This window comes from Hyla sarda, chromosome 1 (assembly GCF_029499605.1).
Source record: "Hyla sarda isolate aHylSar1 chromosome 1, aHylSar1.hap1, whole genome shotgun sequence".
NCBI lineage: Eukaryota > Metazoa > Chordata > Amphibia > Anura > Hylidae > Hyla > Hyla sarda.
The window spans coordinates 558,257,962-558,284,264 of record NC_079189.1 but is presented as its reverse complement, the minus strand read 5'-3'; the positions used below and the strand labels follow the sequence as shown (position 1 = coordinate 558,284,264).

The following is a 26,303-nucleotide window of genomic DNA, read 5'->3' as shown; positions in this document are numbered from 1 at the left end:
ACCCAGCTAACTGCCTGACTGTCCTGCAACTCCGTCCCACTGTCCTCCCCCACCTCTATTCCCGAGAGTGCCTGCTCAGTGAGCAGGAGACTCCTCTCCATGTTGTTAATGCTTCTCATTGTTGCCAGTCGCCCCTCTAGATGCAGGATCTGGGCTTCCAAACGGACAACTATCACACATCTCGCACAACAATATGCACCCTCAAACTGTTGTTCAAGGATTGCATACATTGAACAGGATGTACATTGGACTGCATTTTCCAACATGGAGGCCATCTAATTATGGGGATTTCACAAATGTATAGGAAAAAACAGACAGTCAAAATGACACTTAAAATTTTTTGTAGACCTTGTGGGTTCAAAAATTAAAACTCACAGCGATCTCAACCTCCTGCTTTCAAACTCCAGTTTTTGAAACTCCTCTTTCACGCCCCCTCTTACACAGCAACACTCAAAAAGAGCAAGCTCTCAATAAGAGTCCCAAGCTAAGATTTATACACCTGTGCCCAATCTACTCCTCCTCCCCCTAGAGGTGGAACAGAGAAAAAAAAAAAATAAAATGAAAAAGGGTGTTTAAACTCTAACAGTTATCCCACTATGTGCAAAAGAGAAAAACTTACCCAAAATAAGAATGTGGGCTATAGGCAGTCGCACCCACTCCACAGATTCACTCCGCACAACAGATAATCACAGTTTTTGAAACTCCTCTTTCACGCCCCCTCTTACACAGCAACACTCAAAAAGAGCAAAATGGAAAAAAAAAAAAAAAAAGCGCCACTCACGTCTATAGCCACGATGGTTACGCAAAGACCTGGCACATCTGCAGGCACGATAGTATGCAAGATTTGTCTAGTCTACAGGCACAATGGTTCACGTATAAAACTGTCACATCTACAGGTATGTTGGTTACACAAAGACCTGTCGGTTATGTCACTCCTGATATGAGTGGGTAGCTTTTCAGTTTAAGGTATGGTTTAATCTTCAGGCAAGGTGCTTATTCTACGGTAGTTTGATTTACAGGTGATATGGCACCACAAGTTTGTTATCACCAGGGTCTGTCAGATAGCTCTTGTTGTGTGTCATTTTTCTAACAGTTTATTTTTGACGTTTAATAGCAAGGACTTGGGTAGTTCATATTATGCTTGACAGGTATCTATTGGTTTCCCTCTTACCATGATGTCATAGGCAAGTATGTTAAAGAGGCATGTTTCTGCTTGTATGTCAGTTTGATCTTGTTTCAGTGCCGGCACTTTTATTACAGAGTGGGAATGACTACCACAGCTATTACTAGTCCAGCTATTTCGCAGATTCTTTAATTTCGGTTTCAAATTAGAGCTAAAATTGGGTTTTGTGTGAGGGTCGTGGTATTGGTTTCATGATTATAAATTCTGTTATTTCCTTCTAGGTTCACTTTTTGCACACTAAAGGCGTGCCCTCCGTCGCGGTTATGGGCACAAATATAACCGCTTTGTTTAGTTTAATGTCTTCCATACAGGTATGTAGGTATTGTTGTAATCACGAGTGTGAAGCCCCAAATACAAGTTTAAGCCTATCAGGCTGTATTTGTGCGAGGGGCATGAGTATTTTCCGCTCCTGCACTTCTAGGCGGGGATATATAACGCCCCTGCACCTACTGGTGGGGCGTATGTGACGTTTTGTGAACCCTCCCAACCCTCCCCTTTTTTCAGTTTATCCATTACAGGGTATGCCCACTAAAGGCGTGCCCTCCGTCATGGTTATGGGCACAAATCTGACCGCTTTGTTTAGTTTAATGTCTTCCATGTTACGCCGAGTGCTCCGGGTCCCTGCTCCTCCCCGGAGCGCTCGCGGCATTCCTCTCTCTGCAGCGCCCCGGTCAGACCCGCTGACCGGGAGTGCTGCACTGACACTGCCGGTGGGGATGCGATTCGCATAGCGGGACGCGCCAGCTCGCGAATCGCATCCCAAGTCACTCACCTGTCCCGGTCCCCGGCTGTCTCGTCCTGGCGCGCGCGGCTCCGCTCCTTAGGGCGCACGCGCGCCAGCTCTCTAAGATTTAAAGGGCCAGTGCACCAATGATTGGTGCCTGGCCCAATCAGTCTAATTAGCCTCCACCTGCTCCCTGTCTATTTAACCTCACTCCCCCTTCACTTCCTTGCCGGATCTTGTTGCCTTTGTGCCAGAGAAAGCGTTACAGTGTTTGCCTTACCAGTGTACCTGACCTCTTGCTATTGACTACGAACCTTGCCGCCTGCCCTGACCTTCTGCTACGTCTGACCTTGCCTCTGCCTAGTCCTTCTGTCCCACGCCTTCTCAGCAGTCAGCGAGGTTGAGCCGTTGCCGGTGGATACGACCTGGTTGCTACCGCCGCAGCAAGACCATCCCGCTTTGCGGCGGGCTCTGGTGAATACCAGTAGCAACCTAGAACCGGTCCAAATTTGCGAGCTAAGTGCCTCACTATCTCATAGTTTCACATTTGCATCTATTACACCATAGCTGTATAGCTCTCCATGTTTTATCTGCATGTTCATGTTTCACCTATATCCTTGTGCTGGCAGTGTCCTGCTGCATTCTTCTGTTGCTGTATATTTAGCCTAGTAGCGCGCACCTGTAGGCCAGGTCCATATAATAGTTTGGTATCAACTAAAGTGCTGGCTGACTTATTCTTTATATATATATATATATATATATATATATATATATATATATATATACACACACACCAAAATTGGACAATAACATATAATCACCCAAAATAATAATTATAGGTGTGTGTATATTCACATCACTGCATACAGGGTGTGTATAGGCATAGACGAATCTTTTCACCATAGAACAACTAGAGTTATGCCAATATGAACACAAAAACACAAGTGTATGAGTATTCAACAATAGTGTATGTATATTCAGCAATGATCACATATTAAATTACATACAGCAATGATCATACAGTAGTCATGTGTAAAAGTACCACAATTGTTCATATAAAATAAGGTAAAAGGAGAAAGGTGCAAAAGGACTCACATTTAGAGAAAAAAATTGTTCAAGGTGTAAATGACCTCCTAAATAATGACCTCTCCCTACCAAATAGCGGAGGAGGCGCCCCCACTTCAACCGTTGACTCTCCACTCCCTGTGTTCTAAACTAGTACATATTGAAGTGACGTATGCGCTTCATCGGGTGAAACGCAAAACTCCTAGTACAGAATAGCCCTAATAACGTGCAACTGTGGAATTAGGGAATTTCTGCGTACTATTCCGATGATGTTCATTACTATACAATTATGAAATGGTGAATAATGAAAACTTGGATCAGAATATAATGGGACTGATGAATCTACTGCAAATAGCTAATTGGTAACAAACATGATAATAATAATGCCACTATATCTAGTTAATTATGCACAGAGTCCCCAATCACTGATCACATGATGACATAATAATACAGATGAAAAATGTCAATCAAGAGTCACATGTATAGAGATAGATAAATACTGTACTACAGAGACCATCATTGACCACATAAATGATCCAAAACAGGGAAAACTCAAAATCACACATCAGGCAACCTAAGCCACATTAAAAATTATAGCATTCCAAAAACACATAGGTGAATTACATGAACAATAGGCTCAAAGCTGATCAATGGAACTGGAACTCACAGTCGTCCATAACGGATATTTTGTGTCAGATAATGCACCTTTACAGATAGTACAAACAAATCCAGAGACATTAAGTACTCCGGTTGGCATGGTTTTTCAAACATGGGAACTGGCCTTGACATCAGCAAAAGGAAAACTGAACAAACGGGACCTCTATTCAATGAAACATTGGTAACTAAGTTTTTCATTTAGCCCATCGGGCACGGTGCTCATGAGGCGGAAGATCCATTACTTCTCTTTTTTAAGGATGGCTTTATCCCAGTCACCCCGCCTAGGACTAGGTCTCACCACCTCAATAACTCTAAAAGTCAATGATTTAGGGTCACCCTATGTGTTTCCCAGACATGGCGTGCCACCGGTTTGTCTCTCCGGTGACGGATAATGCCCAGGTGTTCATCTATTCGACGCCTAAGTTCACACTTTGTCTTTCCTACGTAATTAATCGGACAATTAGCCAGATACACCCCCCCCCCTTGCTTTTACAGTTTGACAAATTCCTTATCTTAAAGTTATGGCCAGTTATATGTTCAAAAGACATTAGTAAGTCTTACATATACAACATCCCCTACACTGACACTGGTCTCATGGAATGTGGCAGGTCAAAACCCTCTGACTGAACGGACCCAAGTACTGTCACAACTCCAGTGGCTCTGTAAGCATCTGATATTTCTCTAGGAAATGCACTGGAAGCTGAATGACCAGATCAATTTAAAATTCAAGTGGTTGGGAGAATGCCTGGAGGCCTCATACACCTCCAAGTGACAATTTTAACATTTCTTTTTGCTAGTCCCTACCTCTCATTCTGGCGAGAGATCTCAATAACCCACTTCAACCCTCCCTTGATAAATCCCTAGGCTCCCAACATGTAGTTCCTGTCCCGCCAGCCCTTACTCAAATTCTATCACATTATTTCCTATGTGACCCCTGGAAATTTGAGTGCATGACACTTACTCTAGGCATGAATACGCACTGGTTTTGACCACCCTTTTTCCTTTGACAGCTGTATCAGGCGACCCTTCAGGGATTACCACCCGGCGACCCTTCAGGGATTACACAACAAAGATTACCAGAAGGGGAATAAGAGTGGATACCTTATTGTGCAACTGACGCGCTCCAATTGCATGCTGAAGCCTATTCTTTCTTTATGTGATCCCATCACAAACACTCTGTGTGTAGTACATACTGAGGTTAAAATCTTGGACATCCTCACTAAATATTATAAGGAGCTCTACAGTGCCCCACGGACACATCAGCTATTCGCTCTTTTTTGGATTTGATCTCCCTTCCCATCCTCAGGAGAGATCAAAGACAGTACTAAGAGCAGGGTATCACAGAGGGGAGGTGTGCGGCAGGCTTTTGCCTCTTTTCCTGCCCAAAAGTCACCTGGGCAGGATTGTTGTCAGGAACCGGACTGGAAGCGGGTAGTGGATCCTCTGTGTTAGTGAGGCGATGGCGTGGGCCGTACCAGGGGACCGGTTCTAAGAAGTTACTTGTTTTCACCAGAGCCTGCATCAAGGCGGGATGGACTTGCTGCGGCGGTAACTCCCAGGTCGTATCCCCCGATAGCGACTCAACCTCACTAACAGCTGAGATAGGCGTAGTACACAAGGACAAGGCGAAGGCAAGGTCGGACGTAGCAAGAGGTCAAGGCAGGCGGCAAAGGTTCGTAGTCAGGGGTAACGGCAAGGGTCTGGATACACAGGCTTGGGAACACACAGGGCACTATGCAACAAGATCCGGAAAGGACAGGAAGGGGAAGTGGGTTTTTATAATGTGGGAAGTGATTGGTACTGATTGGGCCAGGCACCAATTAATGGTGCACTGGCCCTTTAAATTTCAGAGAGCCGGCACGGGCGCGCCCGCCCTAGAGAGAGGGGCCGCACGCCGGGACAGGACAGCAGGAGGACTGGGCAGGTGAGAAGATTGGGATGCGACCCGCGGGCGGGGGCGTCCCGCTACGCGGATCGCATCCCCGCTGGTGATACCAGAGCAGTGCTCCCGGTCAGCGGGTCTGACCGGGGCGCTGCACGCTGAAGAATGCCGCGAGCGTTCCGGGGAGGAGCAGGGACCCGGAGCGCTCGGCGTAACAGTACCCCCCCCCCTTTGGTCTCCCCCTCTTTTTGGAGCCCAGGAATCTGTGGACAAGCTCTTTGTCCAGAATGTTGGCCTCAGGTTCCCAGGACTTCTTTTCTGGGCCACAATTCTCCCAATCAATTAAAAAAAATCTTTTACCTCGGACGATCTTGGAGGCGAGGATCTCTTTGACAGAGAAGACATCAGAGGAGCAAGAAACAGCAGCAGGAACAGTGACCTTGGGAGAATAATGGTTAAGTATAAGAGGTTTGACAAGAGATACATGGAAAGAGTTAGGAATACGAAGAGAAGAAGGAAGATGGAGCTTGTAGGAGACAGAATTGATTTGGTTTTTGATTTTAAATGGACCGAGGTACCGAGGACCCAACTTGTAGCTAGGGACACGAAACCGTATGTATTTGGCAGAGAGCCATACTTTGTCACCAGGGACAATGACAGGAGGAGTTCTTCTCTTTTTATCCGCATGTCTCTTCATACGAGAAGAGGCCAGTAAGAGCGACTTTTGAGTTTCCTTCCAGATAGAGGAGAAGTTCCGGGTTAATAATGGAGATTTGGCGGAAGATTCTGAATTTTTGAAATTGTACGAGAATTCAGCCCAGGGCAGAAGGTCGAGCCAATCATCTTGGCGGGGGGAGACAAAATGTCACAAGTAGTCACCAAGAATCTGGTTCACTCTTTCCACTTGTCCATTGGATTGGGAGTGATGGGAGGAAGATACATTTAATTTGATCTTTAATTGATTACAGAGAGCTCTCCAAAATTTTGACACAAATTGAATGCCTCTATCCGAGACGATATGCGTGGGAAGCCCGTGAAGATGAAAAATCTGCAGAAAAAATTGCTTCGCCAACTGTGGCGCAGAAGGAAGGCCAGGAAGCGGAATAAAATGAGCCATTTTGGAAAAAACGATCAACGACCAGTGCGGCAGGTCGAGGTGCGGCAGGTCGAGGGGGGGGGGGTGGTCGCGGTCGCGGCAGTGCGGGGGGCAGGCATTATCGGCTTATCGGCAAGGTAATTGCCGATACCCATAATACCCAAAATTGTGATTATCGGCCGATAATATCTGCCATACCGATAATCGGTCGATCCCTACTTTACATAATAAAGTGTCTCACAGCAATAGACGTTTTGAACAGTTCACCTGGTCTTTCTCAAGCTTTGTTCTCAAGCAAAGACCAGGTGAGCTGGTTGAATCGTCGCTTGCTGTGAGACACTTTATTATGTAATAAAACACATTTATTTTTACACTTTATCCCGTCCTGTATACACGTCCTTGTGCCGTTAAGCAGGTATGGCGCAGGCTCCCGACTTGAGCCCGTGGCATACAGGTCGGCCTCCAGCTGATTCTTGTAGCTGAAGGCCGCCGTTAATAGCCGACATGCGGCGATCGCCGCAGCCAGCTATTAACCCTTTAGATCGCTGCTGTCAAAGCGATCCACTGCTTACTTCACGTCCTGTGCTGGCTGCGGCTCTGACCATGACAAAGCCTGGCAGGACCAGACTTTATCAATTGAGAGCACACAGATCAATGTGGTTCTATGGAACAACATTGATCTGTATGAGGAATCTAATGATTCTTCCTAAAAGTCCCCTAAGGGGACTTAAAGTGTAAAAAAAAAAAAAAAGATAAATAAGTTTCAAAACACACACATTAACCCCTTCCTTATTAACCCCTTAAGAACCAGTTTTTTTTTTTCCATTTTTGCACTTTCATTTTTTCCTCTTACCTTTAAAAAATCATAACTCTTTCAATTTGGCACCTAAAAATCCATATGATGGCTTATTTTTTGCGCCACCAATTCTACTTTGTAATGACATCAGTTATTTTACCCAAAAATCTACGACGAAAGAGACAAAATTGATTTAAAAAAAATGCCATTTTGTAACTTTTGGGGCTTCTGTTTCTACACCGTAAATTTTGCCGTAAAAATTAGACATTATCTTTATTCTGTAGGTCCATACGGTTAAAATGATATTTCCCAAATTCCATATAAACATAATAAAAATAAGCATATGTGGTATCACCGCATGTGTAAATGTCCAAACCATAAAAATATAAGGCTAATTAAACCACACAGTCAATGGCGTACACGTAAAAAACCTAAAAAGTCCAAAATTGCATATTTTTGGTCACTATGTATACCCTAAAAAACATGTATAAAAAGTGATCAAAAGGTCTGATAAAAACAATCATGGTACCGATAAAAACTTCAGATCACGGTGCCAAAAATGTGCCCTCATAAATCCCCATATGCGGAATAAATAAAAAAGTTATAGGGGTCAGAAAAGGACAATTTTAAACATACTGGCCAACACTTATCATTGTCTTTAGACTGTTTTTTGTGTCTAGAAAAGGCGCAAAAGCAGGGTTTATTTGCGCCTTTTTTTGCGCCTTTTGGTTTACACATTTCTGCTGATTTTGAGTTGCAATCCACTGATTTTGGCAATAGACATGATACGCAAAGTCACTGGAAGGTCTCTAAAACTACATAGACATGAGATAGATAGATAGATAGATAGATAGATAATAGATAGATAGAAGATAGATATGAGATAGATAGATGTATAGATAGATATGAGATAGATAGATAAATAATAGATAGATAATAGATAGATAGAAGATAGATATGAGATAGATAGATATGAGCTAGATAGATATGAGATAGATAGATATGAGATAGATAGATAATAGATAGATCGATATGAGATAGATAGATATGAGATAGATAGATAATAGATAGATAGATAATAGATAGATGATAGATAGATAGAAGATAGATATGAGATAGATAATAGATAGATAGAAGATAGATATGAGATAGATATATATGAGATAGATATATATGAGATAGATAGATGATATAGATAGATATGAGATAGATATAGATAGATATGAGATAGATAGATAATAGATAGATAGATATGAGATAGATATGAGATAGATAGATATGAGATAGATAGATATGAGATAGATGATATAGATAGATATGAGATAGATACATGATATAGATAGATATGAGATAGATATGAGATAGATAGATATGAGATAGATAGATATGAGATAGATAGATATGAGATAGATAGATAATAGATAGATAGATAATAGATAGATGATAGATAGATAGAAGATAGATATGAGATAGATAATAGATAGATAGAAGATAGATATGAGATAGATATATATGAGATAGATATATATGAGATAGATAGATGATATAGATAGATATGAGATAGATATAGATAGATATGAGATAGATAGATAATAGATAGATAGATATGAGATAGATATGAGATAGATAGATATGAGATAGATGATATAGATAGATATGAGATAGATACATGATATAGATAGATATGAGATAGATATGAGATAGATAGATATGAGGTAGATTGATAATAGATAGATTAACGATAGATAGAAAATAGATATGAGATAGATAATAGATAGATAGAAGATAGATATGAGATAGATAGATATGAGATAGATAGATAGATATGAGATAGATAGATAGATATGAGATAGATAGATAATAGATAGATAATAGATAGATAGAAGATAGATATGAGATAGATAATAGATAGAAGATAGATATGAGATAGATATATATGAGATAGATATATATATGAGATAGATAGATGATATAGATAGATATGAAATAGATATAGATAGATAGGAGATAGATAGATATGAGATAGATAGATAATAGATAGATAGATATGAGATAGATAGATATGAGATAGATGATATAGATAGATATGAGATAGATACATGATATAGATAGATATGAGATAGATAGATAGATATGAGGTAGATTGATAATAGATAGATAATCGATAGAAAATAGATATGAGATAGATAATAGATAGATATGAGATAGATATATATGAGATAGATAGATATGAGATAGATAGATATGAGATAGATAGATATGAGATAGATAATAGATAGATAGAAGATAGATATGAGATAGATAGATATGAGATAGATGATATAGATAGATATGATATAGATAGATAGATGATATAGATATATAGATATGAGATAGATAGATAGATAGATAGATAATGTATAGTATATTGTGATGTTATGAGGACACTATAGTGATGTGTGAGGTGACTCTTCTCTCCTCTCTCTGATCCCTGTGTTACCATAGAGGGGCGGGACCGGGGTGAAGTGACGTCGTCCTCCGTTCCGTCTCTTCCGGGGGCGGTGGGTGATTCGGCCGGCGTCCCGTGTTCTCAGTCTCCCCGCCTGCAGCAGTGGCCGGAGCGGGAGGTGCAGGCACCGCAGCGGCTCAGTCCAGGTCAGTGGCCCGGAGTGTGGGGGCATGAGGCGGGGGGACGGTGCACGGTCAGTGCAGGCTCCATATGTGCAGGGCTTTGTGGCTGGAGCTGTATGTGTGTAATGTCATGTGCAGGACAATGCCCGGGACAGAGAGGGGCTATTCATAGACCTAGTGCACGGGCTGTAGTGTCCCTCCTGTCAGGGTGACCTCCCCCAGGCTGCACTGCATTGTATGCACTCATCCATGTACTGTATATATATATATATATAAGTGTATACAATCCATATGCTACTACAGTGATCCCCAACCTGTGGCTTCCAGCTGTTACAAAACTACAAATCCCAGCATGCCCTAAGAGTTGCACTTAGTAACAGCTGGAGAGCCAGAAGTTGGAGATCACTGTATTATAGTATACTTCTGCAGTCCTGGGAAAATATATATATATATATTTAGCAGTGTTCCCCATTCTGTCTGAGTATGCTGGGGGTAGTAGTTTTGTCACAAGTTGGGGAACTTATTGTAAGGTGAAAGTATAATCGGGGTGATCTCCCCTAGGCTTCATACTGTAGGTGACTCCTTGTCCCATGAAGGACATTATATACAGTATAAGGTTTATAGCAGGGTTCAACAACCTGGAGTTCTCCACCTGTTGCAAAACTACAACTCCCATCATAAATACTAGAGGTTGTAGTTTTTGCTGCACAACTACAATTCCCATCATGCCCTGACAGCTGAAGTTTGTAGTTTGGCAGCAGCTTAGAGTGTGACAGGTGAGGCCCACTGTATTATAGGATAAGGATATATACAGGGTGACCTCCCCCATGGCTTCCTACTGTAGGTGACTCCTAGTACTATATAGTATATACAGTGTATAGTCCAGAGTTTCCCAACCAGGGTGCCTCCAGCTGTTGCAAAACTACAACTCCCAGCATGCCCGGACAGCCGAAGGCTGTCCGGGCATGCTGGGAGTTGTAGTTTTGCAACAGCTGGAGGCACCCTGGTTGGGAAAATCTGGACTAGTCTTAGTGTTTTTTATTCTGTAACTCTTCAGCTATTGCACAACTACAACCTCCCAGCATACATACTGGGGGTTGTAGTTATGCGATCAATGGAGAACCACAAGTTGGGGATTGCTGTAACTCAGGGTTCCCCATCATGTGCCCCTCCAGTTGTTGCAAAACTACAACTCCTACTGGAGTTGGCTCATTGTCACCTTTAGGACAAAACAGTCAGTATATATTCTATATACCAGTGGTCTCCAAACTCTGGACCTCCAGCTGTTGCAAAACTACAACTCCCAGCATGTTGGCTGGGTATGCTGGGGGTTGTAGTTTGCAACAGCTGGAGGTCCCACACTTTGGATACCACCGTCACATAGTCTATAGCTATACCTGTAAGCAAAGCTACTACTCCCATCATGCTTTGACAGCTGTAGGTTGTAGTTTTGTTCCAGCTGGAGGGCCACTGAATTGGGAACACTAATGGTGACCTTCACTAGCATACACTGAATAAATTATATATATGTGTGTGTGTATGTAGCGGTTGCCTCCAAACTGGATCTGCAAAACTACAACTCCCAGCATGCCCGGAAAGCTATTTGCACATTTTGGAGACCTAGCCCATATATGGTTGCTCTCTCACTGTGTGGGACTCTACATTTAGGAACATGCTGGGAGTTGTAGTTGTCACAGCTGCAGCCTGTGTCTATATACCAATGTGGTGCTCTTCCATAGACGTGTATGGAGCGCACATGTAGCGGCCGCACAGCTCCCCATGTCTCTATTTGGCAGTGCACTGTGATGAATGGAGGCTCCGGGCGATGATTGACACCTCCAGCCGTCCAATCACGGCCGTGCCGCGTAGAGTGGTTTTAAAAATAGAAGTTTTGCGGTCCCCCCCGGCTAACCAATGGGATGCTTTTCAGCTCGTAAAGGGGCGGGACTTACGTGGTGACGTAGGCGTGGGGACGCAACGTAACTGGTCTCTGTCTAGGTGACTCTCGGTTTGCCCTTGAGGGTGTGACGTCACGGCTTGTTGCCTAGCGACCCGTTGGCGGCTTTAAGAAGCGCACTCCTTGGGCTGTCAACCTCTAATTCACCTGCACGGGTCACCCGGACGTGTGGGGGGTCATGGGGCAAGGTGCCTGTTAATGCTGTCAATAAAGTTGCTTGTGTTTTGCACAATACATGTGCAGCAATGCATATAGATGACAGAAGTCTTCGAATATGACTTTTACTTTAAAAAGTTTCCCATGATTGGACTGTACAACAGTGGTCTCCAAACTATACCTGCAGCTGTTGCAAAACTACGACTCCCAGCATGCCCGGACAGCCGTTGGCTGTCCGGGCATGCTGGGAGTTGGTTTTGCAACAGCTGCAGGTACGCAGTTTGGAGACCACTGCTACAGCGCCACTTGTACCCAAACTCATCATTGCTCAGATCAGCCCCATGTCAGCTAAACAGAAAGTTAAACAGATTTGTAAATTCTATTAAAAAAAATCTTAAAGGACAACTGCAGCGGTATGACACTTATCCCCTATCCACAGGATAGGGGATAAGTGTTTGATTGCGGGGGTCCGACCGCTGGGACCCCCCGCCATTTCCCTAACGGGGTGCCGTCATTAGCGCTCATGGTGAGCGCTAAGGCGCGTAGCGTCGACCAAGAGGTCGACGGTGACGCCCCGTCTCCTCCCCGTCCCCATACGGTTATATGGGGGAGACGGGGAGGCACGAACGCTGCCTCCCCGCCTCTCCCATAGAGATGTATGGAGGAGGCGTGCCAGCTGCAACGTCATGCTGCGGCCGGCACCCCCCTGCACGGGACAGCCGCGGCCCCGTACAGGAGATCACAGGGGGTCCCAGTGGTCGGACCCCCCGCGATCAAACACTTATGAGTGTTAATCACGCTGCAGATGTCCTTTAATCTTTCCAGTACTTTTTAGGGTCTGTATACTAAAGAGGAAATGGTTTTCTTTTTGGAACACAGAGCTCTCTGCTGACATCATGAGCACAGTGCTCTCTGCTGACATCTCTGTCCATTTTAGGAACTCTCCAGAGCAGCATATGTTTGCAATGGGGATTTTCTCCTACTCTGGACAGTTCTTAAAATGGACAGAAATGTCAGCAGAGAGCACTGTACTCGTGATGTCAGCAAAGAGCTCTGTGTTCCAAAAAGAAAACCATTTCCTCCGTAGTATTCAGCAGCTAATAAGTACACAAAGGATTAAGATTTTTTAATAGAAGTAATTTACTAATCTGTTCAACTTTCTGGCACCAGTTGATTAAAAAAAAAAAAAAAAAGTTTTCCACAGGAGTACCCCTTTTAAAGGACTATTCCAAGTAAAAATCCCCCCCCCCCATATCCACAGCATAGGGGTCTGACCACTGTGACCCTCTGTGACTAACTGTGTTCATTGTCTATGGAGCTTCTGGAGATGGCAAAGTACAGTGCTTGGCTATAACCATCAGCTCCAAAGACAATGAATGAACGGTGGCGCACATGTGTGACTCGCTGTTTTTTTTTCTCCATAACAAGACTTGAGGCTCACGGGGTCCCAGTGGTCGGACATCCCACAATCTGACACTTATCTTTTTTTAACCTTGGAATACCCTTTTAGGGCTTGTTCAGACAAGCAGATTTTTATTGTGAGTTTGAATCGTAGCAGGCTATCTGTGTCAGATTTTCGATTACTTCAATGGGGTCTGGGGCGGAATTTCCAGAGTCGCAGTACCACAGTTAAAACCCCTTTTAGGGTGTATTCACATTGGAGTGCATCCGCAGCCTATTTGACACAGTGGATGTGCTGCTGGCACACACAGTTATGGCAGCGCGAGCTCCCTGCTGCTGTTGCTGTAGCTCTGTGTGTCCGCTCATGACTCCAGATTTCCCTCCGGCAGTCGCGAGCGGACACACAGAGCTAGACCGGCAGCAGCAGGGAGCTCGTGTGAATGAGCCCTAATGGTCTGATCACACGGACATGTTTGGCTGCAGATTTTTTGATGCTTATTCTCCCCTATACCTTAGCTCCTGCTTATTCTGGGAGCTGTAGATTTACAATGCAGCAAATTACAATTTTTCAAACACAGCACCATGTCTGCCCATAGGTTGTCTGGTATTGCAGTTTACCTTACTAAATAGGCCTGAGCTGTAATACCACAAGCAACCTTTGGACAGATGTGGCAGGATTTTCTAATTCTGTGCCACCCTCTTAAAGTGAACTTACGTGTTTTCAGACACAAATCGGCACAAAAAAAAAAACTTTGGGTATCTGTTCAGAGGACAGAGCAAAGTTATAATAGAGGCCCCAATGACCTAACATTGATAAGGAAAGATAAGAAGTCAGATAGCAGAGACTCAATGATTTACTGTTATCAGGAAGGAAAAGAGTGCTCAGGACTGGCGGAGATAAGGGACTGTTCATAGACTGGTAGTAGTGAGCTGCTGTATTTTACAGAGCCCTGAATACACAACTCCTAAGGCCGTCCTCACACTAGTGTAATACGGAGGCATATATGAGGTACGCTGCAAAATCCGGGCGACCTCTAGTGTGATGTGGCTATCTTTCTTTAACCTGTTGACCATACACCTTTGGGATCAGACCATTTGGGGGCAGCTGTTCTTTCAGTCTTCCCCTATGTCAATGCATGCTCTGTTAAAGGGGTTATCCAGGAAAAAACTTTTTTTTTTTTTTTTTTTATATATCTACTGGCTCCAGAAAGTTAAACAGATATGTAAATTACTTCTATTAAAAAATCTTAATCCTTTCAGTACTTATGAGCTTCTGAAGTTAAAGGGGTACTCCGCCCCTGGCATCTTATCCCCTATCCAAAGGATAGGGGATAAGATGTTAGATCGCCACGGTCCCGCTGCTGGGGACCCCGGGGATCCCTGCTGCGGCACCCCGCCATCATTACTGCACAGAGCGAGTTCGCTCTGTGCGTAATGACGGGCGATACAGGGGCCGGAGCAGCGTGACGTCATGGCTCCGCCCCTTGTGATATCACGGCCCGTCCCCTTAATGCAAATCTATGGCAGGGGGCGTGACGACCACCACCTCCCCCTTCCCATAGACTTGTATTGACGGGGGCGGGCCGTGACGTCACGAGGGGCGGGGCCGTGACATAATGATGCTCCGGCCCCTGTATTGCTCATCATTACGTGCAGAGCGATCTCGCTCTGCGCAGTATTGATAGCGGGGTGCTGCAGCAGTGATGCCCAGGGTCCCCAGCAGCGGGACCCCGGCGATCGACATCTTATCCCCTATCCAAAGGATAGGGGATAAGATGTCTAGGGGCAGAGTACCCCTTTAAGGTTGTTCTTTTCTGTCTAAGTGCTCTCTGTTGACACGTCTCTCGGGAACCGCCCAGTTTAGAAGAGGTTTGCTATGGGGATTTGCTTCTAAACTGGGCGGTTCCCGAGACACGTGTAATCAGAGAGCACTTAGACAGAAATGAACAACCTAAACTTCAGAAGCTCATAAGTACCGAAAGGATTAAGATTTTTGTTTAATAGAAGTCATTTACAAATCTGTTTAACTTTCTGAAGCCAGTTGATATATAAAAAATTTTTTTTTCCTGGATAACCCCTTTAAGCCCAGCACACATGTGCTCTCAATAAGAGACACCTCTGGCTTGTGCCCAAAAAAGGATTGAGTAGTGAAATTCAGCATACCTGACCGTCTTTTCCCCTATATAGATTACCACTGGTTGTACCCCCCTTTATTTTTTATTTTTTGTGCTTTATTGTCACAAATTTTGCGCAATTGATAAGTAGTTCTAGAATTTAGCTACTTTTCTGCATATGTTCCTTTTCAATAAGCAGTGTGGATGAAGATGGAGCTTTCACTTTTATAGTGTCAGCTGATGAGACCATTTAAAATTGTTGCGAAAATTTGTGCTCAATCACTCAATTATTTTGCACAGTCTTACTGCAGCCAGGATCGCACTTTGAAACTTGCTTAGATCTGAGCTACCGTATATACTCGAGTATAAGCCGACCCGAGTATAAGCCGAGACCCCTAATTTCAACCCAAAATCCCAGGAAAAGTTATTGACTCGAGTATAAGCCTAGGGTGGGAAATACCTCATCCCCCCCTGTCATCATCCAGACCCGTCATTAACATCCTCATCATCCCCTTGTCATCATCCCACACATCCCCCCTTCATCATCCCCTTGTCATCATCCCACACATCCCCTTATCATCCCACACATCCCCCCTTCATCATCCCCTTGTCATCATCCCACACATCCCCTTATCATCCCACACATCCCCCCTTCATCATCCCCTTGTCATCATCCCACACATCCCCCCCTTCATCATCCCCTTGTCATCATCCCACACATCCCCTTATCCCACACATCCCCCCCTTCATCATCCCCTTGTCATCATCCCACACATCCCCTTGTCATCATCCCACACATCCCCTTATCACCCCACACATCCCCCTTCATCATCCCCTTGTAATCATCCCACACCCCCCCCCTTCATCATCCCCACACCCCCCCCCCCCTTCATCATCCTCTTCTCATCATTCGCCCTCAGTGGTCTTCAACCTGCGGACCTCCAGAGGTTTCAAAACTACAACTCCCAGCAAGCCCGGGCAGCCATCGGCTGTCCGGGCTTGCTGGGAGTTGTAGTTTTGAAACCTCCGGAGGTCCGCAGGTTGAAGACCACTGCGGCCTTCAACATGCGGACCTCCAGAGGTTTCAAAACTACAACTCCCAGCAAGCCCGGGCAGCCATCGGCTGTCCGGGCTTGCTGGGAGTTGTAGTTTTGAAACCTCCGGAGGTCCGCAGGTTGAAGACCACTGCGGCCTTCAACATCATCCAGCCCCCTCTCACCCCCTTTAGTTCTGAGTACTCACCTCCGCTCGGCGCTGGTCCGGTCCTGCAGGGCTGTCCGGTGAGGAGGTGGTCCGGTGAGGAGGTGGTCCGGTGAGGAGGTGGTCCGGGCTGCTATCTTCACCGGGGGCGCCTCTTCTCCGCGCTTCCGGCCCGGAATAGAGCCGTTGCCTAGACAACGACGCATCTGCGTCGTTGTCAAGGCAACGTGACTATTCTGAGGCCGGGCCCGAAGCGCTTAGAAGAGGCCTCCCCGGTGAAGATAGCAGCCCGGACCACCTCCTCACCGGACCACCTCCTTACCGGACAGCCCTGCAGGACCGGACCAGCGCCGAGCGGAGGTGAGTACTCAGAACTAAAGGGGGTGAGAGGGGGCTGGATGATGTTGAAGGCCGCAGTGGTCTTCAACCTGCGGACCTCCGGAGGTTTCAAAACTACAACTCCCAGCAAGCCCGGACAGCCGATGGCTGCCCTGGCTTGCTGGGAGTTGTAGTTTTGAAACCTCTGGAAGTCCGCAGGTTGAAGACCACTGCGGGTGGGGGAGTTCACTCGAGTATAAGCCGAGGGGGGTGTTTTCAGCACGAAAAATCGTGCTGAAAAACTCGGCTTATACTCGAGTATATACGGTAACTTTCTGGCACCAGTTGATTTAAAATAAACTTTTCCACCGGAGCGCCCTTTTAAGGGTACCATTACAGGTAACTAATCCGCTGCGGGTTGCCTGCAACGGTTTTTGGTACCATTGACTTCAATGGATCCGCCGAAAATCTGCAAAACATTTTGTGGATTTTCTGCGGCCCCTTCATTTGGCCATGTTGGTGCAAAAATAAAAAATTATAATGGTCCAAAGGTGAGTATTGTAGTTTTTTTTGGACTATATTAGTGATGATGTTGGGTGACGTATACCTGGTCAGGTTCATGCTTCGTTTCTGTAGTATGGGAGCAGTAGTACACCTACTGCAGCGCTTGCTTCCCTGTGACAGTATTGACCTTTTTACCTGGAAAATTCCTCGGTTTATGCAGGTGTAAATATTGCAGAGCAAACACTATCCCTGATAGCTGAGGCCCTTTATCATGGCTCCGAATACTGTAAGGCGCATGGGTGTTTGTGTATGATAGCAATCCAGCTACAGCGGCCCCTCAAGTTACAATATTAATTGGTTCCAGGACGACCATTGTATGTTGAAACCATTGTATGTTGTGACCATAACTCTATGGAAACCTGGTAATCGGTTCTAAAGGCACCAAAATGTCATCCAAAATAGGAAAAAGTGAGGATTAAAGAAAAATAAGTAGATAACTAATACAGATAAAGCAAATCCTTACATATAAAAGTAATAAAGATATGCTGGGAGCTGTAAATCACTGTATGTCAATGTTTCCCAAGCAGGGAGCCTCCAGCTGTTGCAAAACTACAACTCCCAGCATGCCCAGACAGCCTTCGGCTGTCCGGGCATGCTGGGAGTTGTAGTTTTGCAGCAGCTGGGGAACACTGGTCTATGTAGAGGACAGGAGCTTCTTTGGGGTCCTGTATAGTACATGCAATGTCCTAAAAAAGTAACATGGAGCCGCCCTCGCCTAGTGTCCAAAGGAGCAGGTAACCCTGGGACAGGTAAATTGTACAGAACATGTAATACCTCCCTGTACTGTAAGGGGCGCTACCAGACACCAGTCAGAGCATACACTTCCGTAATACAGGTAAAGTGTAGTACAGAACATGTAATACCTCTCTGTACTGTAGGGGGCGCTACCAGACACCAGTCAGTAATACAGGGGTTTTACCAATGAATGTCCATTCTGATTGGTCAGTTCTTCCAGTGATTGACACGTTTCACTGACCTGGACTGTCTGTACGTTGTATGTTGAGTCTGGTTTCAACTTACAATGGTCCAGAAAAGACCATTGTATGTTTAAACTATTGTATGTTGAGGCCATTGTAAGTTGAGGGATCACTGTATATAGGTTCAGTAATGCACTTGGCTATATCTGTCGGAGGAGGCTCTTGGCCATTCAGAGCTGTATCAAAAGCTAGAGCTAGTTTACTCTTCTCTTGTATTTCCTAACCAGGGTGCCTCCAGCTGTTGCAAAACTACAACTCCCAGCATGCCCGGACAGCCAAAGGCTGTCCGGGCATGCTGGGAGTTGTAGTTTTGCAACAGCTGGAGGCAGCCTATTTGGGAGACATTGCTCTAGTCAGACTATAATGTCTAAATGACACTTAATATACTTCTCAGACCTAAGCAGTAGTTTTTTTCCTTAGAGTAAAGCAGTGTCCGATATATATTGTGGCCCCTTATCACCCTCCCTGAAGTACCCTGCACATTTTCCTGAGCTGGTCTAGCAGGTTATTGGTGTTGTTCAGCTGTTCAACTTTCGCATGTCTGTAAGGCTGGATGCACGCAAACGTATTATGTTCCCATTTTTACATCTGTATTTAAAGGGGTATTCAAGGAACAACATTTTTTTTTTTTTAAATTGTAAATTACTTCTATTAAAAAATCTTAATCCTTTCAGTACTTATGAGCTTCTGAAGTTAAGGTTGTTCTTTTCTGTCTAAGTGCTCTCTGGTGACACGTGTCTCGGGAACCGCCCAGTTTAGAAGCAAATCCCCATAGCAAACCTCTGCTAAACTGGGCGGTTCCCGAGACACGTTTCATCAGAGAGCACTTAGACAGAAAAGAACAACCTTAACTTCAGAAGCTCATAAGTACTGAAAGGATTAAGATTTTTTAATAGAAGTAATTTACAAATCTGTTTAACTTTCTGGAGCCAGTTGAGATAGATATAGATATAGATATAGATATAGATATAGATATAGATATAGATATAGATATAGATATAGATATAGATATAGATATAGATATAGATATAGATATAGATATAGATATATATATATATATATATATATATATATATATATATATAATAAAAAAAAAAAGTTTTTCCTGGATATCCCCTTTAAACAGATTTGTAAATTACTTCTATAAAAAAAAAAAAAAATCTTAATCCTTCCAATAATTATCAGCTGCGGAAGTTGAGTTGTTCTTTTCTGTCTGGTAACAGTGCTCTCTGTTGACATCTCTGGAACTGCACAAAGTAGAAGAGGTTTGCTATAGGAATTTGTTTCTACTCTGGACAGTTTCCGAGACAGGTGTCATCAAAGGTGTCATCAAAGGACTAAGATTTTTTTTTTTTATAGATGTCATTTACAAATCTGTTTAACTTTCTGGCACCAGTTCATAAAAAAAAAAAAAAAGTACCCCTTTAAAATAGAAGTGCGGGTGATGAGAACTTATGCAGTCTTCTGTATGGGGTTTAAGCATTCCCTTCATTGTTTCCAGGTTTGAGACGGACTGTATCAAAATCATTGGAGGCAATGACCTGTCAAGTGCTGAGATAATTTTAGTGGCGGACATATGACACATTATCATGATGTCACAGGTCACATGACAGCTGGGAGTTCATGCTTGTTATGGAGAACAGGGCTGGAGGCAGAGACAGATCCTATTTGTTCCATCTTCAATGCTGAAGAAGTAGCTAGAGTACAAATGGATTTGAACAAATGAATCGTTCTGAAGTTCCCTAAAAAATTGCCTTTTCTCGTTTGGCTCCATTGGAGAAACAGAGACCTTGGGTATATGCGGCTGACACTTGGCAACAAAAGATAATCGGCCCCTCTCACAGGATATACTCCACCGACAGACTCTGAGCTATCAGTTTTAGCTTAGTGTCCGTAGGAGGCAGACACAGGTCTTTTATTTTCTTATTTTTTTAGTTTAGGGATGTGTATCTAGATTTTTTTTTTCTCCTCCCTTTTATTTCTCTCTTTTTAGGTGGGATCTCAGGCGTAATAGCACTCACTGTCGCCCGATTTGCGAAGGGGCACATCTTTTATTCATGATTCTCAACCTCTTTAGCCCCGCTGTTTTGGGCCCACTCCTTTTTATTCTTTCTAGGGGCAGTTCCTGCTCGGCCATTCTGAAAACAGGGGACAGATGCAGTGGTTTATCTTCTCTGTCGGCCACGCTGCATGCGCACGGCCAGCAGCTTTTTCTCTTTTCCGGATGCACTCCAGGTAAAGCGTTCGGAGCACAGGAGGTATTGATTGGGGCCACGGCTGTGGCCTAATCGCAGCAATTAGCTCTGCCCACTTGCCGCTGGGTGGCATTTCGGCGGGGATCTGGCCCCTTTCTCTACTTTGCTTATGGGTTTTCAGTGCGTGCACTGGTGGGGGTCACGATCTTCCGATCAGTGCGGTGCGTGCGCTGCAGGGGTCATTTCTGCCCAATGAGGGCAAGGCTAGTGCTGGCCCTGCCCCTCCTTGCTCTTTAGGTTTAGCGCCCCCTCCTTCCTCTCTCTCTCTTTATGCAAGGGTCGGCTCTTCACGCACAGCCTGCTTTTTATCTCCATCTGAGGGACACAGACACCTGGTGAGACTGCTCCATTTTCTTTTTGCTTTCTTCCTTTATTTTACACCTATGTCCGAACTCAGGCCCGACCAGGTCACTGTGGCTCTGGTCACTTACTACACTAAAATGCCTGGTGGTTCTACTGAACACACCAGTACTGCCTGCACCACTGCGTGCCCCGGTCCTCCTGGTCCTTCATCCCAGGACGTTCCACCGGAACGTGTGGGCTCTGCTCCCCCGGAATGGGTTTGCTCCCTCTATCAGTCTATTTCCGACCTGGCACGGGTTTCCCTTTCTGTGGTGACTGCATTGGAGAGATCTTCCTTACGGCAGAGTTCCAGAGAGGCGCGCTCACCCTCCCCTGATTCTTATTTTGGCCAATCTCAAAAGCGCCCTATGGCATTGTTTCTCAACTTTTTCAGCGACCGTACCCCCAAGGCCTGAAAGTATGTCTGCGGGTACCCCCTCACGCGGAACTTGCGCGCGAGGGGTACCTGCGGACAAAAGGCATGCTCTTACCTTTATACTAATGCATCCCCCCTCTTGTGCTATTATTCCCCCCTCCATCTTAATCCCCTTGTACCATTATTCCCCCTCCATCTTAATCCCCCTGTCCCACTATTCCCACCTCCCTCTGATCTCCTTTTGCCATTATTCCCCCCTCCATCTTAATCCCTTTATGCCATTATTATCCAATATGGCAAAAGGGGATTAAGATGCAGGGGGGGAATAATGGCAAAAGGGATCAGAGGCAGGGGGAATAAAATAGCACAAGGGGATTAAGATGGAGGGGGGGGGAGGGAGGATAATCAACCCTCCCCCCTCCATCTTAATCTCTTGTCATTATTCCTCACTCCCTCTGATCCTCTTGCGCCTTTTTCCCACCTCCATCTTTATCCCCTTGTGCCATTATTCCCCCTTCCATTTTAATCCCCTTGCACCATTCCCCCTTCCTTTGATGATAATGGCAAAATGGGATCAGAGGGAGGGGGGAATAATGGAAAAAAAGGGGATTAATATGGAGAGGGAATGACACAAGGGGATTAATATGGAGGGGGGTTGATAATTCCCACCTCCCTCTGATCCCATTTTGCCATTATTCCCCCCTCCTACAGATCCCCTTTTGCCATATCGGATAATAATAGCACAAGGGGATTAAATTGGAGGGGGGAAAATGGCAAAAGGGGATCAGAGGGAGGGGGGGGGGGGATATTGGCACAAGGGATAAAGATGGAGGAGGAATAATAGCACAAGGGGATTAAGATGGAGGAGGAATAATAGCACAAAGGGATTAAGATGGAGGGGGGAATAAGAACACAAGGGGATTAAGATGGGGGGGGGGGGGGTAATCACCCCCCCCCCTCCATCTTAATCCCCTTGTGTCATTATTCCCACCTCCCTCTGATCCCCTTTGGCCATTTTTCCCCCTCAATCTTAATCACCTTGTGCCATTATTATCCGATATGGCAAAAGGGGATCAGAGGGAGGGGGAATGGCGCAAGGGGATTAAGATGGAAGGGGAGAGGGAAAATGGCGGAGGGGGGGGAGTAATAAAGCACAAGGCATTACATTTTAATGCCTTGTGCTTTATTACTCCCCATCCCCCCTCCGCCATTATCCCTCTCCCCCTCCATCTTAAAGCCTTGTGCTCCGTCCCATACAGTCCACCCTCTGTCCCATACAGTTGTTTACCTGGCGTCCTGCGGTCCCGTTGCCTGCTCCTTCACGGGATGTTCGGCGGGGCCGCACTGACGCGTGACGTCTCCCTGCGCTGTGCGGCAACTCCGCTCAACGTCAGGGGAGGTCACATGTCTCCCCGGCAACCACACAGCTCACTTACAGTAGTCGCGGCCGCAGCTCGGGCCGCGCTACTGTATGGTGAGCTGCCGTGGCTATGCGCTGACAAATACTGGCCAATGCATGGCCGGTATTTGTCAGCGCTTTCGCTTACCCCCTGACAGCCCCTGGCGTACCCCAGGTTGAGAACCCAGGCCCTATGGTATTCTCCTCTGGATCCTCTCTGGAATCCCGAGCTTGGGACAGGTGCTCTCTTCACCCCTGGCCCCCGGAAGCGCCCCTGCTCTAAGGGTCGCTCTCCTGGTCGCCTCCCTAGGTCTCCAGATCTGCATGCCAGGTCCGTTTCGCCTTCATCTAAGGCTGCCTGCACCCGCTCCCACTCTCCTGGGGATCTGGAAGAGGAGGTGTCAGGTTCTGCCTCTGATCCAGAGGACCGAGCCAGCATGTCCGACATGGTAGACAACTTGGTTTCTGCCATCAGGGACACCTTTCACCTAGCTCCCGACGCTCTATCCTAAGGTTTTCGGCTCTGGCTCCACTTTGCCATTCCAGAGGGTCATTTTCAGTTTGTGGCCCTGCCTTTTGGCCTGGCAATGTCCCAAAGAGTCTTCACCAAGGTTCTGGCAGCGGTGATCACCATCCTGCGAGCCCAGGGTGTGTCTATGATCCCCTACCCGGACGACCTCCTGGTCAAAGCTCCAACCAGGGCCTAGAATCAGGAGAGTCTCCTTCTCACTCTTCAGACCTTGTCCCGCTTTGGCTGGATGGTCAATTGGGACAAGTACAACCTGATTCCCACCCAGTCTCTGACCTTCATAGGACTCCAGTTCGACACTTCTCCCGCCGGACAGGCACCTTGCTATGTCAACAGGATTTCGTCTTCTCCGTCGTCCTGTTTCAGTTTCCATTCGGTTCTGCATGGAAGTCCTGGGTCGGATGGTGGCGACTATGGAGGCTGTTCCCTTCGCCCAGTTTCATTGTTGTCCTCTTCAAACTTCTCTTCTGTCCTGGTGGGATAAGTCTCCGCTATCCCTTTATTTAGGAGTTTTCAGGGATCGGACGGTCCAGGGCTGTTGGTCCTCCAAGGAAGCTCTCCTCCCCATCAACATCCTGGAACTTTTTACCTTTGCCTCCCCTATTGGGAGCAACTTCTCCAGGATTGTCCTGTTTGTGTCCAGTTGGACAACTCCTCGGCTGTGGCATGTAGCAATCGCCAGGGTGGCACTCGCCCCGCAGCGATGGCCACTGTCTCCAGGATCCTTCTTTGGGTCGAACTCAGAGTTCCCTCCATCTCGGCAATTCACATTCTGGGAGTGGAAAATTGGGAGGCGGACTATCTCAGTCGCTCCTCGGCCGACCACGGCGAGTGGTCTCTTCATCCAGAGGCGTCCCGCCACAACCAGAAAGTTCCTCGCTTCATCGCTAAGTCCCGAGATCTTCTGGACCTAGCCTCTGATGCCCTGGTCACACTCCATCCTCCCCTATCTCTTCCCTCCTCTTCCTCTCCTTGGATGTGGTTCGACTTGTGGACAACGTACCACTGAGCCTCCAGTTTGTCCTGACCTGCTCTTTCAGGGTCCCCTTTGCCACCCCAATTTACGGTCAATGCATTTGATGACTGCGGTGCTGAGGGCCAGGGGGTTCTCTCCCCAAGTGATCCGCATGATGATCAAGACTCGCAAGCCCTCCTCTGCGAAGATTTATCACCGTACTTGTTGGTCCTATTTTCGATGATGTGAATCTCACTCCTCATCCCCAGTTGTGTTCTCCCTCCCATGCCTTCTTCCCTTTTCAGTCTGGGCTGGAACAACGCTTGGCTCTCAGTACCCTTAAGGATCTCTCCATTCTCTTTCAGCGTCCTCTGGCGTCCGATCCTCACATCTGCACCTTTCTGCAGGGTGTTGCTCATGCGACTCTGCCATACAGATCCCCTAATCCCCCATGGGACCTGAATTGGCTCTGTGTCCTGCAGGGTACTCCCTTCGAACCTCACCGGGACATTTTTCTTCATATCCTTTCCTGGAAGGTGGCCTTCCTCATTGCGGTCACCTCCATTAGGAGAGTTTCGGAGCTGGGGGCTCTCTCCTGCCGTTCCCCCTACCTGGTTTTACACCAGGACAAAGTTGTTGTTGTTCCATCCGGTCCCGTCCTTTTTGCCTAAGGAGGTCTCCGCCTTTCACCTAAATGAGGATATCGTCCTTCCGTCCTTTTGTACAGCTCTCCCGTCCCAGGGAACGTTTGCTTCATGGTCTTGATGTGATACGGGCTGTTCGGATTTACCTTTCGGTCACTTCTTCCTTTCGCCAGTGTGACTCTTCCTTTGTGCTTATGGAGGGTCGTCGTAAGGGACTTCCTGCTTTGAAGGCGACCATTTCATGGTGGATCCGCTCTGCCATCTCAGAAGCTTACCTGCTGCAAGGGGAAGACTCCTCCTTTTTGTGTCTCTGCTTATTACACTCGTTCCGTCGGGGCCTCCTGGGCTCTCTGCAACAAGGCTTTGGCCTTACAAATCTGTAAGGCAACCACCTGGTTGTGCTTGCACATGTTTACAAAATTTTACCAGGTGCATACATTTGCATCCGCTGATGCTTGTTTGGGTCGCATGGTGTTGCAGGCGGCTGTGGTCTGGCCTTCCACCTGAGTTACTTGAGTTTTTTCACACCCCGGGGACTGCTTTGGTACATCCCACGGTCTGTGTCCCACAATGGAGCCGAACGAGAAAAGTAGATTTTTATGCTTACCGTAAAATATCTTTCTCGGAGGATCCATTGGGGGACACAGCACCCACCCATTTGTTTTGGTGTCCTTTGTTCGGTTGCCTGACCAAGGGTTGGTTCGGTTAATTTTTGTCTGTGGTTTCCTCGGACAGTTACTGTTTTGTTTTTTCCTTCCCCATGTCAGTCCTCTCCTGCTTTGGGACTAAACTTATAGCTCCGAGCCTGTAGGCGGGTATATCTTGCTGGGGTTGGCCGACTTCTTTTGTTGCCTAGTGTCAGCCGCATATACCCACGGTCTCTGTGTCCCCCAATGGATCATCCGAGAAAGAGCGAGATTTTACGGTAAGCATAAAAATCTACTTTTTTGTGAATTCGGCTCTTTTGGGATATGCTTCGGGTTATCTCCGCTTACAGCAGCTTCTTCCAGAATCTTCAGTTAAAGAGGAACTCTGGTACTTAACGTATCCCCTAGCTACAGAATAGAGGGAAAGTGTCTGATTGCAGGGGGTCCAACCGCTGG

General features: G+C 46.1%; 1 protein-coding gene across 1 annotated transcript in view; it reads left to right on the top strand.

The window, feature by feature from the left end:
• The first annotated feature begins 9,887 nt into the window (after positions 1–9,887).
• The window catches only part of NNT (nicotinamide nucleotide transhydrogenase), a 140,340-nt gene continuing 123,924 nt past the window's right edge, over positions 9,888–26,303 (top strand). The window contains exon 1 of the mRNA XM_056542096.1: positions 9,888–10,037. The gene's annotated coding sequence lies outside the window, so the exon portion shown is untranslated. The remainder of the gene's footprint in view (positions 10,038–26,303) is intronic.